Genomic DNA, 13,916 nt, shown 5'->3' on the forward strand with positions numbered 1-13,916 from the left:
CTGGGAGGTGAACAGTTTTTTATAAAATGACACAAAACTGGACACAATTGCGGGGGTATCTCTTACACTATTCCCAGTATCATCCTTTATTTCAGAGATGAGGTTAGAAGAACGCTCATTCTTCGCCATCAAAGCCAGCCATTTTCCACCCCGATCTGAACTTACATATCGCCTATGATCACCCGTTCTTACTCGCCGACAAAAGGTGTCCTGGACGTGATCCCGCCATTCATTAAGAGCAGCCTGCCACGCTTCCCGCTCCACTTCCTGACCGCTGGAAACATACAAATTTTCTAACTCAACTGACCTACCCTCCAGTCTTTCCGTCTCCGCCCTGTAATTCTTCTTAACAAAAGCAATCTTTTTGATGAACACCCCTCTAATATACGCTTTAAATGAGTCCCATAGGATGGATCCACAGACCTAGCCGCGGTTCAATAGGAAATACTCCCCAATCAACTGTTCCACCTCCTCCACCTCGCCCATCTGTGAGAGCCAGAATGGCTGCAACTTCCAGCTCCTATATCCAACCTGCCTTGCCAAATCGAGATCGACAATAATCGGAGAATGATCCGAAATACCACGCGACTTATATTCAACCAGCTGGACTCTATTTAATAGGTCCTTCGAGAGAAGCACTAAGTCCAACCTCGAAAAGACCCCATAAGAATCCGAGTAGCAGGAAAATTGTTTTCGGTCAGGGTACCTTAACCTCCATGGATCTCCTAATCCAACCTCCTGAATAAACTCCCTGAACTTACTACCTTCATTTATGGGCTGCACCCCAGGCCTCCACCTATCCAATCGGGAATCCAAAACCTTATTAAAGTCACCAATGCAAATTATCGAAGCTTGAGGGAAACCTGCCGCAAATTCCACCGCTTTCTTGATGACCTCGTAGGAAAATGGGGGGGGGATATAAACCGAAAGAATACAGATCTGAACTTGGTCTACACGACCCTCAATAAATATATATCGTCCACCCGGGTCAATTTTGTGACTACCAAGAGTAAATGCCAGGGACTTCTTGATCAAAACAGAGACCCCCCTGGACAAATTGGTGAAAGGGGCGTGCAACACAGGGCCAATCCAGGGCCGCCTTAGGGACTTAGATTTTTCTGCACTAAGATGAGTCTCTTGGAGGCATATAACATCAGCCTCATACTTTTTGCATTGCCCCAAGACCGTCGCCCTCTTGACCCTGTCGTTCAGACCCCTAACGTTCCATGACAAAAAACGCACCCCCATTCCAAGTCAGCCTTAAATGATACCTCTCCATCCACAGCCAAACAATTTTTTATTACTCCCCACACAGGTTCTAAATTCTCTCGGGGGTGACCGGACCATGTAAGCACCCAAACATACAAATGACATCAACAAACACAACCCCCCCACCCCACCCCCCCTCCCTGTAGGCCCTACCCCGGGCATACCTACCCTAACTTCTCACTCTCCCCCCCTTTTTTGAGGCTTACGCTACTTAACCACAGGGAGAAACCAAAACAACCCCCTCCCCCCTTCCCCCCTCCCTCCGGCCTATTTTACTTACTGACCGCCAGTAAGAATCAGCCTGGCCTTACCCAACCCGACCAACACACTGCAGGACTTAAACTCCCCGGACAACCTGGTAACGGATACCACTATCAATTTATTTGGCCAACACTTGGCGCTTCCCTGGGTATGAGCGGTCTAGCCATTCCGCCACCTCTCCTGGAGAAAAAAAAATGTTAGACACACCATCTACCGCCACTCTCAATTTTGACGGATACAGCATGTTAAATTGAATGTTTAACTCGCGTAACCGAGCCTTGACCACTTTAAATTTCATTCTGTCCCTCTGCACCTCAAGGGGGAAGTCAGGAAAGGTGGATATCTTCTTCCCATTATAAGACAGGTCCCCTTTATCCCTTGCCATTCGAAGGAGGGAGTCCCTATCCTTAAAGTGCAAGAATTTAGCAATAATAGTCCGCGGTAGTGCCCCCGGTGCAGGGGGTCTCCCTGGGATACGGTGGGCCCGCTCAATAGAGAACTGTGGAGAAAAACTGTTCCTTCCAAACACTTGGACCAACCAGTCCTCTAAAAACTTTTCCGGTTCACTGCCTTCTACTCTCTCGTCGAAACCCAGAAAACGAACATTACTTCGTCGGAGCCTGCCTTCCATATCTGTGAGTTTCACCCTCAACTCGCCAACTTGCGAGGAGATGGAATTAATTTGAGAGCTTAAGGGTGTAGCAAAATCCTCTAAAGATGAGATTCGCGTCTCCACCTCGGTCATCCGTTCTCTCATTCTTTCCGCATCTTGCCGAATCAGCATGATGTCGGACTGGACTTTGCCCAACTGCTCGGCAAGGCGAGTTTCACATTTGTTAATTGCCTCTATAACCTGCTGTAAAGTTATGTCCGGGGTGGCGTGAGCCCCTTCGCTCTTACTGGGGGATGATACAGGGGTAACGGTACGAGAACTGCTCCCAGACTGGGACAGGGCCTGGGTTCTAGCATACTTCTCGAGCCTGGCGGCCGCAGTGCTTTGCCCTGTTTTACCCATCTTAACCAGCACCAATATTGGTGCTCAAGATACTATGCAATAGTCACTGACACACAGTCCCAAACTGAGCAGTCCTTCACCAGCGAGGAGACAGGAAATATATATTCAAATGAACAGTACCGTCCTTAATATCACCAGCCGACTTACTGTACCCCACCCCCACTCTCTCAGGGCCGGCTGAGTACAACCACCTCCACTCAGTACATTTCAATCGAGCAGTTTATAAGGTAACCTCCAACCGCGTACTGTTTTTCCAATGGGCCCAGAAAGCAACAGTCCCAGCACCACCCGAGAGACAGCGGGCTCCTCCAAGTAACTCTGGTTCAGGGCACTCACGGTTATGCAGGTGGATCTGTACAGGGGGGGGAACAGGCGGCCTCTCCGCTTAAACGGTATGCTTCAGGCTGGCTCACCCTCCATGAGCGGGCACCCGACCGGCACCCTCCTCTTTCGCCGGTATGCACGAGGACACTGGGAAGCAGCGTGTATTCAAATGCTGTAGTGGTACCGTCAGCGTGTACACTCTCACTGTACCGCTGCCGGCGCCGACTGCTGAGACGCACGCCGGTATGCACGAGGACACTGGGAAGCAGCTTGTAGTCCAATGCTGTAGTGGTACCGTCAGCGTGTACACTCTCACTGTACCGCTGCCGGCGCCGACTGCTGAGACGCACGCCAGACGCCACACGTGGGACCACAACCCACCGGCTGGTGCTCCGACACAGCGCTCTCCGCGGCTCAGGACGCTTCACCGTCAGCGGTCACGCAAACGCCACCTTGCTGGCTCCGGGACAACACGGGTACGGGCAGGGTTAGAAACCACATTAGGTTAGCTGCTGCGCATCTGGCTTAGTTAGTTACAGCCTTCCATTCGCGCCGGAGGTGGGAGGAGGGGAGAGCGTGTCTCCCTACGCTACGTGCGCCGTGGTCCGCCCCTTCCTCACCCTCAACACTTCTATTCTTGAAAGCATTCTTCATACCCAATAACTTTTGGGTCCAGCATATAGGGACCATTGCTACAGAAAAGGGTGTGGCCTCTGTCAGGGGGTGTGGTCTCCTCTATAGCTATCAGCAAGGAGGGCTATTGCAGCCCATACACGCTGCTATGAGGGCGCGCTTTCCGTGCTGTACTAGCAGGGATCACATTGCATTGCATTGCCTGTGCATCCGTTGTGCATGCAATGCGATGCAATGTGATGAAACCAAAGTACAAAAAGTATGTGCAAGCTCATACTTTTTGTACTGTGCGATGAGGTGCCGCGGGAGCGCACAGCACACATCGGCTCAGCACTCATAGCAGTGTGTATGGGCTGCTTAACTCTATGACCTCTCTGACTCTCTGACTGTATTGAGGTATTGGATGTCCCTACATGATCTTCTTGCTGCATCACATAAACATTTCTGAGCTACAGTATCTCCTGGTCCATTTCACAATTAAGTTATCTAGAGTAATGATTTCATGTAATTAATAAGCAGTTATGGAAATAATGATTCCAGTTCCAGCAAAGTAGAACAGATATATAGCAGATACGATATACAGCTGGGAAATAAATCACACGGCTGCTTGTACAAGAAACATTTATTGCATCTAATGGTTAGCGGTTCCTGTACCGGGCGCCTATGTACCCCGGGGGGCCGCGAGGCTCTTGCAGGGGTGCTGTGAGTAGGGGCGACATGCAGTGGCGTAAGTTCATCCCAGTTGCCCAGAGGCAAGATAAATATTGGTGCCCCCAAATAGCTCAATCAGTAAGGCGTCTGTGTCCTGTAGGACAGGTCATTGGGACCTAATACAGAGTGTGACACCTGCAAAAGTGACGTTAGAACCCAGTCAGCCACATTAGCGATATCAACTGCTTTCAATTAACTGATTCAAACTTGAAGGGGAGGAGAGGTGCCCCATTGAGTGCAGGAGCCCAGCGGCAGATGACTCCATTGTCTCCCAGAGTTCTGCCCCTGGCGACGAGTTTTGCATGTTTTTTTGGTGTCTATGTCGACATAGATTGGCGTGGACACCGTCTAAGTGTACTGCGTCCTCTTGTATGGCTCACTACGCTCGGCACACTATTATATTCTCTCCTTCCACGCCGTCGTGGATGGTATGGCATGAAATACCGCCGGACGGCACATGTCGGCTCAAATTATTTTAACTTACTTTAACTTTTCACCCTGTTGACCTTTTGACTGTCGACCAGTAGTGGTCGACCTGATGACTGTCGACCTAGAGTCAATCTATCATGAGTCTGAATACCGACAAACATTAGGTTGACAATGGGAGAGTCGACAGCCAAAAGGTTGACATGAGTTTTTGTTGAGCCGACTGACTTATTTGCGTAGGCAGGAGAAATGATTTCTTGTGCTAGCGGATGCATGCGAGGGGATGCAAAGGCGGCGGTGGTGGGGGGGTAGTTGTTTGGCCGGACCGCTGCTTAGCGAGTGGTAATGAATTAGCCCCCTGTACGCAGCCAGACAATAAGCATTCCTCCTAATATAGCAATAGTAAAGGAATCCAGTTGATACAATCTCTATGTCAACATGCAAAAAAATTGACTTTGGCAAGTGTCGACATGATAAAGGTACATCTTTGTATTGACCTCTTGTTTGCCATCCTAGACACATTACACCTTTCTATCCGCACCCAAGGTGTATCTGACGTCCCCTTTAATGCTCTGAGAGTCTCGTCTTTCTCAGCCAGGTCTACGTAGAAATCCGGATCATTTCGTGGATTTCTGTTCTGGGAATTGCACAATTTACCGGCATTTACAAATATCATTAATTTATTTTTCCAAGCGTGTGTTTAGCCAAAATTAGCAGTTATCATAAATGTTTAACGAATTTAATTATGCAAAAAGATCATAGCGCGTGATGGAAGTGTGACAGAAGACACGTGGGGTCCGCTGGGATGGGGGAAGGCTGGAAACGCACAAGGAATCACTGAGCTGTGCGCAGGGGGAGGACGCTAACAGCACAAAATGTTATACTAAAGATACTGATAAAACTATGCGATGCTGCCAAATGCTGGCGATACATTGTGCAGAACGCTGCACTGGTGCGTCCGGGCCTGAGAATACAATACTCATGTAGTCCTCAGAACCGCCTACATGATCTTATCTGCCAATGAAGATTTACTAATAATTCACCTGTCGTCGTCCAAGAGTATAATAGTTCTGCACCTGGGGTATTATGGAGGAGAAAATGTAACCCTGCAAAATTTCCTTAAGAAAGATCTCCAGAAACATCGCTCAGTACAGTGGTACCTGGTGGGAGGTAAACATATCTAAAACATCAGTGGTCCTCAAGTTTTGTGGATATTCCGGCAAGAGGAGAGGAAGGACAGGGTCTATGATATCGTGCCCGATTGTTGACAATCATCATCATTATTGACCATGTCTCTCTAGTAGGAAGCTATCACAAGCATATCCCAGTGGTCAGTGCAGCGTTCCTTAGCTTCCACGGGATATGGGAGCAGAAGACCCACCAGAGTGACCCATTTATAACAACAACACTGGACATAGCACATCACCTAGGCAAGTGACATCACAATTGTATCCTGGAGGACGGCCAACATGTGGTGTGTTACAATGGAGTCTTGGTTCCAGTTGTTTTAGCTGATATTAGGGTTCAGGTGTGGTGTAGCCCACATGTGGCCAGGGGCGGACCCCAGTTGTCAACAAGGCACCATGCAGCTGGTATATTTTTCATAATGGTGTAGGGTGTGTTCAGGTGGCAGGAGTTGGATCTGCTGGTCTGCCGGAGGACGTCATTGACCAGGTACCGCTGCGTTGCATTGCTTAGTGACCATTTGCAGCCCTTCCTGGACTTCATGTACCATGGGATATTCCAGCAAGATAAAGTAGTGTCATCCAGAATTGGTCTGATGGACATTCTGGAGAGTTCCAACAAATGGTCTGGCCACCATGTTCATCTGACATTGACCCAATGTGACATGGGTCAGCATCTCTCCAGACGTCCTCCATCCACTTGTGGAATCAATGTCAGTTGCTGCGCTTCACCATGCTAAAAGGCATCCTACCCGATACAGGACATGGGTGCATCTCATGTCTGGTCCGAAAATGAGGATAAAATAGGTACCACCTTTAATTTGCCCAAATCACACACCCATAGCAGACCTATCACAAGCCCCTTTGGCTGAGGGAAATGAGGACAGGAAGTGAGTATAACAATACTGTGCTGGGCAAGGGGATCATTTAAGGACAGCCGAGGACTCCGTAAGTGGAACTTATGGATCCCAGTGACAGACGTCATTCAGCTCAGTAATTCTCACTTTCCGCCCTGATTTATCGGGTGACATTTAATAGAATGCGATTTTTTCGCACTTTCAAATTCGCCCATTATCGCACTTTTTAAAATCTATTTTTTTCCACGAATTTGCATATTTAATGATGTGCGCATTCCGGGAAAAAAAGTGCGATAATGTGCGAATTTTAGGCATGAAAATGTGCGTATTTGAGGTAATGTGCGAATTTGTGTTTATATTTAAAAAAAATGGCGTGGGGTCCCCCTCCTGAGCATAACCAGCCCCGGGCTCATTGAGCCAGACCTGGTTCCAAAAATACGGAGGACAAAAAGCATAGGGGTCCCCCATATTTCTGAAACCAGCCCCGGACTCTTGGCCCGGTCCTGGTTCCAAAAATCTGGGGGACGAAAAATCTGGGGATCCCACCTATTTTGAAACCAGCACCGGGCTCCAACAGCCCTCGGTGTCATGCCACAGCCGGGGGACACTTTTTATATAAGGTCCCCCGGCCGTACCATGAGCACCGTGGCTGGTCAGCCTTGGAAGGGGTGCCTGGAGGAGTGGGGACCCCCGCCAATAGAGGCCCCCCCCCCCCCCCCCATGGGAGCAGACCTCCCCCACATGCTGGAACTTGGAGAACCACAAGTCCGAGCATGTGGGGCATTTATGGGCCTGCTGGGACTTGTAGTCCACCTGTAAAAAGAATGTTAAAATAAAACACACACACACACACAGAAAAGTATAACTTTATTCACACCTCACTTTTACACCAATATACTTACCAATCCAGGATCCAGTGCTGGTCTCTCTGCTGCATAACCGGCTCACCCTGCACTGACAGCGGGGTGAGCCGGCTTTCTCCTGCGCAGCTGTCACCTTCTGTAGCGCTGTCCCAGCGCTACAGAGGCCGTTTTTGGCTACAGAAATCGCAAAAATCACATTTTCGCATCTCAATAAATGTCACCCATCAAGTCAGCATTTCCAATAAACCTCTGTATAACAGAAGCGCTGTATAACAGAACCTCTGTATAACAGAAGCGCTGTATAACAGAAGTGCTGTATAACAGAACCTCTGTATAACAGAAGCCCTGTATAACAGAAGCGCTGTATAACAGAACCTCTGTATAACAGAAGCGCTGTATAACAGAAGCGCTGTATAACAGAACCTCTGTATAACAGAAGCGCTGTATAACAGAAGCGCTGTATAACAGAAGCGCTGTATAACAGAAGAGCTGTATAACAGAAGCGCTGTATAACAGAACCTCTGTATAACAAAAGCGCTGTATAACAGAAGCGCTGTATAACAGAAGCGCTGTATAACAGAACCTCTGTATAACAGAAGCGCTGTATAACAGAAGCGCTGTATAACAGAACCTCTGTATAACAGAAGCGCTGTATAACAGAAGCGCTGTATAACAGAAGCGCTGTATAACAGAAGCGCTGTATAACAGAACCTCTGTATAACAGAAGCGCTGTATAACAGAAGAGCTGTATAACAGAACCTCTGTATAACAGAAGCGCTGTATAACAGAAGCGCTGTATAACAGAAGAGCTGTATAACAGAAGAGCTGCATAACAGAAGCGCTGCATAACAGAAGCGCTGTATAACAGAAGCTCTGTATAACAGAAGCGCTGTATAACAGAAGCGCTGTATAACAGAAGCTCTGTATAACAGAACCTCTGTATAACAGAAGCGCTGCATAACAGAAGCGCTGAACAGAAGCGCTGCATAACAGAAGCGCTGCATAACAGAAGCGCTGTATAACAGAAGCGCTGTATAACAGAAGCGCTGTATAACAGAAGCGCTGTATAACAGAAGCGCTGTATAACAGAAATGCTGTATAGCAGAAATGCTGTATAACAGAAGCGCTGTATAACAGAAGCGCTGTATAACAGAAATGCTGTATAACAGAAGCGCTGTATAACAGAAGCGCTGTATAACAGAAGAGCTGTATAACAGAAGCGCTGTATAACAGAAGCGCTGTATAACAGAAGAGCTGTATAACAGAAGCGCTGTATAACAGAAGCGCTGTATAACAGAAGAGCTGTATAACAGAAGCGCTGTATAACAGAAGCGCTGTATAACAGAAGAGCTGTATAACAGAAGCGCTGTAAAACAGAAGCGCTGTATAACAGAACCTCTGTATAACAGAAGCGCTGTATAACAGAAGCGCTGTATAACAGAAATGCTGTATAACAGAAGCGCTGTATAACAGAAGCGCTGTATAACAGAAGAGCTGTATAACAGAAGCGCTGTATAACAGAAGCGCTGTATAACAGAAGAGCTGTATAACAGAAGCGCTGTATAACAGAAGCGCTGTATAACAGAAGAGCTGTATAACAGAAGCACTGTAAAACAGAAGCGCTGTATAACAGAACCTCTGTATAACAGAAGCGCTGTATAACAGAAGCGCTGTATAACAGAAGCTCTGTATAACAGAAGCGCTGCATAACAGAAGCGCTGTATAACAGAAGAGCTGTATAACAGAAGCGCTGTATAACAGAAGCGCTGTATAACAGAAGCGCTGTATAACAGAAGCGCTGTATAACAGAAGCGCTGTATAACAGAAGCGCTGTATAACAGAAGCGCTGTATAACAGAAGCGCTGTATAACAGAAGCGCTGCATAACAGAAGCGCTGTATAACAGAACCTCTGTATAACAGAAGCGCTGTATAACAGAAGCGCTGAACAGAAGCGCTGTATAACAGAAGCGCTGTATAACAGAAGCGCTGTATAACAGAAGCGCTGTATAACAGAAGCGCTGTATAACAGAACCTCTGTATAACAGAAGCGCTGAACAGAAGCGCTGCATAACAGAAGCGCTGCATAACAGAAGCGCTGTATAACAGAAGCGCTGTATAACAGAAGCGCTGCATAACAGAAGCGCTGTATAACAGAAGCGCTGCATAACATGATGACCACCACGGAATAGAAGCATTTTTCCCTTGTTCAGAGGAATTGGATATTTTGTTCTCGGACTTGTCCGCCAGGAAATCAATAGCGTTATAACAAGTAGATATTGGATTGTATAACATCCTGCAGCCTCTCCCCCGGCGCTACAAGGACCGGAGATAGATCTAAGGGATCAGAGGTCACAGGCACAACTGTATGTATTCAACGCATTATGCCAGACAGGACAGGTTTTCCACTTCTACTTTTACACCATCCCGTCTGACTGATTTATATTCTGCTAGATTATAACAAGGGCCGGAGTCCTCCAGGGAAATCACTGGTAAGTGCTATTATGCCATTGTGTCCTGTGATATTCAATATTAAGTACCCTGTAGCTAATTATTGTGGAATGGACGCATTGTGTCCTATCCTGTGCCCTCATTAATGGGCTCTCTTCTACAGTATATAGGGTGGCCAATCCCGGCATCAGGATTGGAGGGACCCCGGGATTTGGCCCTATAATTGCTGGTGTGGCGTCACAAGGTCAGAGGTCAAGCTACGCAGGCCATGCCGTCGCAACCCTGGACACTTCCACGCGGTTGGCGCCCAGCACCCAGCTGGGTGTGACACATCAGGATGTTGGGAGGGGGAGTGTTCCTGCTTTGTAACAGCCCGTCATTATTAATACTAAGGGGGGTACACACCAGAATGATTAGGGCTCAATTCCATCAATCTGGATCCAATTCCGACCGATTGGATGCAGATTTTATGTAGATTGGGCATGTTTAGATCCAAATCCGATTCCAATTCAATGCTCGTCCCCGCTGTCGTTTGGTCATTTTACAGATCCTACCTTCTGCAGGTAGGATCTGTAAAAGATCCATTCAACTGGATACAGACTCAGATCGGATTGGGATCAGATTGGATGCAGATCGTTAGCAGATCGTGTGCTCCAACAGATCGTGCGACCATCACACAATCTGCTAACGATCTACTAACAATCAGGATCGTTCTAGTGTGTACAGGGCCATAGTCAATGTCCAGAAATTCACCAGCTTCACATGACATTTACCGGCCCACTGCTTACCTATAGGAAGGACTCTCAGTCATGAAGAAGGATCCTTACAGATCCCTACACCACTGCTCTGCCCCTTCCTTCCGATTGGTTCCAGACTCACGCATGCGCAGTATCGCAGGGACAGTCGATGCTATGACAGAAAACAAACCAGAATCTGCGCCTTCTTATAACGAGCTCGTTACAGCCAATTACTGGGGTCTCCTGCTCTTCACTACAATTTGTCTGGAATAAAATCTTTGGCTTCATCGTCTGATCCGTCGATCACAGCTCTCAGCGTGGAGCGCAGCTAATGAGGCTGCACAGAACTGCGCTCGTGTGATGAGCCGGGATCCTTGTCGCAGAGATTTGTCAGTAGGACTATGGCAACAAGTGATAGAACATGGCGCTGCGGGGACGGAGGATAATGTGCAGTGTTTGATCTGGGAGCCTGGGACACAGCGGGCACCAGGAAGAGCCTTATGGGACATCCGTCTGTACCGCTTATGTCATATCAATAAGAATAAATAACGATTATGTGACTACGTATTATATCAGATGGGAAAACATTTCCTTTTACATCAATCTGCATTTATACAGTCAAGTAACATTATTTATACCACCAGCTAATCAGAGTAGCTTCCATCCCTATAGATTGTAAGCTTGCGAGCAGGGCCCTCCTACATTTTGACTGTCTGTAAATACCCTGTTTGTTGTATAACTGTCTCCTTTGTAAAGCGCAACGGAATCTGCTGCGCTATATAAGACGCTGTAACGGAATCTGCTGCGCTATATAAGACACTGTAACGGAATCTGCTGCGCTATATAAGACGCTGTAACGGAATCTGCTGCGCTATATAAGACGCTGTAACGGAATCTGCTGCGCTATATAAGACGCTGTAACGGAATCTGCTGCGCTATATAAGACGCTGTAACGGAATCTGCCGCTCTATATAAGACGCTGTAACGGAATCTGCTGCGCTATATAAGACACTGTAACGGAATCTGCTGCGCTATATAAGACGCTGTAACGGAATCTGCTGCGCTATATAAGACGCTGTAACTGAATCTGCTGCGCTATATAAGACACTGTAACGGAATCTGCTGCACTATATAAGACGCTGTAACGGAATCTGCTGCGCTATATAAGACGCTGTAACGGAATCTGCTGCGCTATATAAGACGCTGTAACGGAATCTGCTGCGCTATATAAGACGCTGTAACGGAATCTGCCGCTCTATATAAGACGCTGTAACGGAATCTGCTGCGCTATATAAGACGCTGTAACGGAATCTGCTGCCCTATATAAGACACTGTAACGGAATCTGCTGCGCTATATAAGACACTGTAACGGAATCTACTGCGCTATATAAGACACTGTAACGGAATCTGCTGCGCTATATAAGACGCTGTAACGGAATCTGCTGCACTATATAAGACGCTGTAACGGAATCTGCTGCGCTATATAAGACACTGTAACGGAATCTGCTGCGCTATAGAAGACGCTGTAACGGAATCTGCTGCGCTATATAAGACGCTGTAACGGAATCTGCTGCGCTATATAAGACGCTGTAACGGAATCTGCTGCGCTATATAAGACACTGTAACGGAATCTGCCGCTCTATATAAGACGCTGTAACGGAATCTGCTGCGCTATATAAGACACTGTAACGGAATCTGCTGCGCTATATAAGACGCTGTAACGGAATCTGCTGCGCTATATAAGACGCTGTAACTGAATCTGCTGCGCTATATAAGACACTGTAACGGAATCTGCTGCGTTATATAAGACGCTGTAACGGAATCTGCTGCGCTATATAAGACGCTGTAACGGAATCTGCTGCACTATATAAGACGCTGTAACGGAATCTGCCGCTCTATATAAGACGCTGTAACGGAATCTGCTGCGCTATATAAGACACTGTAACGGAATCTGCTGCGCTATATAAGACGCTGTAACGGAATCTGCTGCGCTATATAAGACACTGTAACGGAATCTGCTGCGCTATATAAGACGCTGTAACGGAATCTGCTGCGCTATATAAGACACTGTAACGGAATCTGCTGCGCTATGTAAGACACTGTAACGGAATCTGCTGCGCTATATAAGACGCTGTAACGGAATCTGCTGCCCTATATAAGACACTGTAACGGAATCTGCTGCGCTATATAAGACACTGTAACGGAATCTACTGCGCTATATAAGACACTGTAACGGAATCTGCTGCGCTATATAAGACGCTGTAACGGAATCTGCTGCGCTATATAAGACACTGTAACGGAATCTGCTGCACTATATAAGACACTGTAACGGAATCTGCTGCGCTATATAAGACACTGTAACGGAATCTACTGCGCTATATAAGACACTGTAACGGAATCTGCTGCGCTATATAAGACGCTGTAACGGAATCTGCTGCGCTATATAAGACACTGTAACAGAATCTGCTGCGCTATATAAGAAACTCTTAATAAATAAATAAATGTGACGCAGGGACCGCAAGGCACAACTCGATAAGGTGTGGGTTGGAGGGTGCGGTATCTGGAGCCATGCTGAGTGCAGTGCATCCCACATCTGTGGGTGCATGGCAGTCAGTACTTCCACGTACAACCACTCGTTGGACCACTGTTGGACATTTCTAGATGTGTGACATCACGTTGTCTTGCTGGAAGATCCCGGCCACCCCATGGGGAGACCATCGTCATGTATGGATGTATATGATCTACAAGGATGGACTCATAACTATATATGCCAAGAGTGCCCAGAGAACGCCACTAAGACATTCCCAGACCACAACGCTGCCGCCACCAGCTTGTTCTTCCTGCAATGGCTGCCGGGTGTTTGTTCTGATGTTTCTCACCCGGTACGCCAATGTCCATCTGTTCAACTACGCAGAGGATGTGACTCATTGGAGCAGACAACCCTTCACCAATCGGCCGAGGTCCGATTTCCATACGGCCGTGCAAACTGAAACCTTTTCCACAGATTCACCTTCGTTAGCGTAGGTGCAGGGACCATCCGTTTGCTTCAGAGCCCCTCTCGCAGCAGGTTGCTGAACTGTCATATTAGCCACACGTCTGGTAGCCCCAGGTCCATTCTGACAGCGAGATGCTCCACTGTAGCGTGTCGGCACTCTGGCACCTTCATAGCTGAAGTCTCACATAAGTT

General features: G+C 47.5%; 1 protein-coding gene across 1 annotated transcript in view; it reads left to right on the plus strand.

The window, feature by feature from the left end:
- The window catches only part of LOC146062441 (spermatogenesis-associated protein 7-like), a 120,111-nt gene that overhangs the window by 97,848 nt on the left and 8,347 nt on the right, over positions 1–13,916 (plus strand). The window lies entirely within an intron of this gene.

The sequence above is a fragment of the Crinia signifera genome, chromosome 3, assembly GCF_055691185.1.
Source record: "Crinia signifera chromosome 3, ASM5569118v1, whole genome shotgun sequence".
In the NCBI taxonomy this organism is placed as follows: domain Eukaryota; kingdom Metazoa; phylum Chordata; class Amphibia; order Anura; family Myobatrachidae; genus Crinia; species Crinia signifera.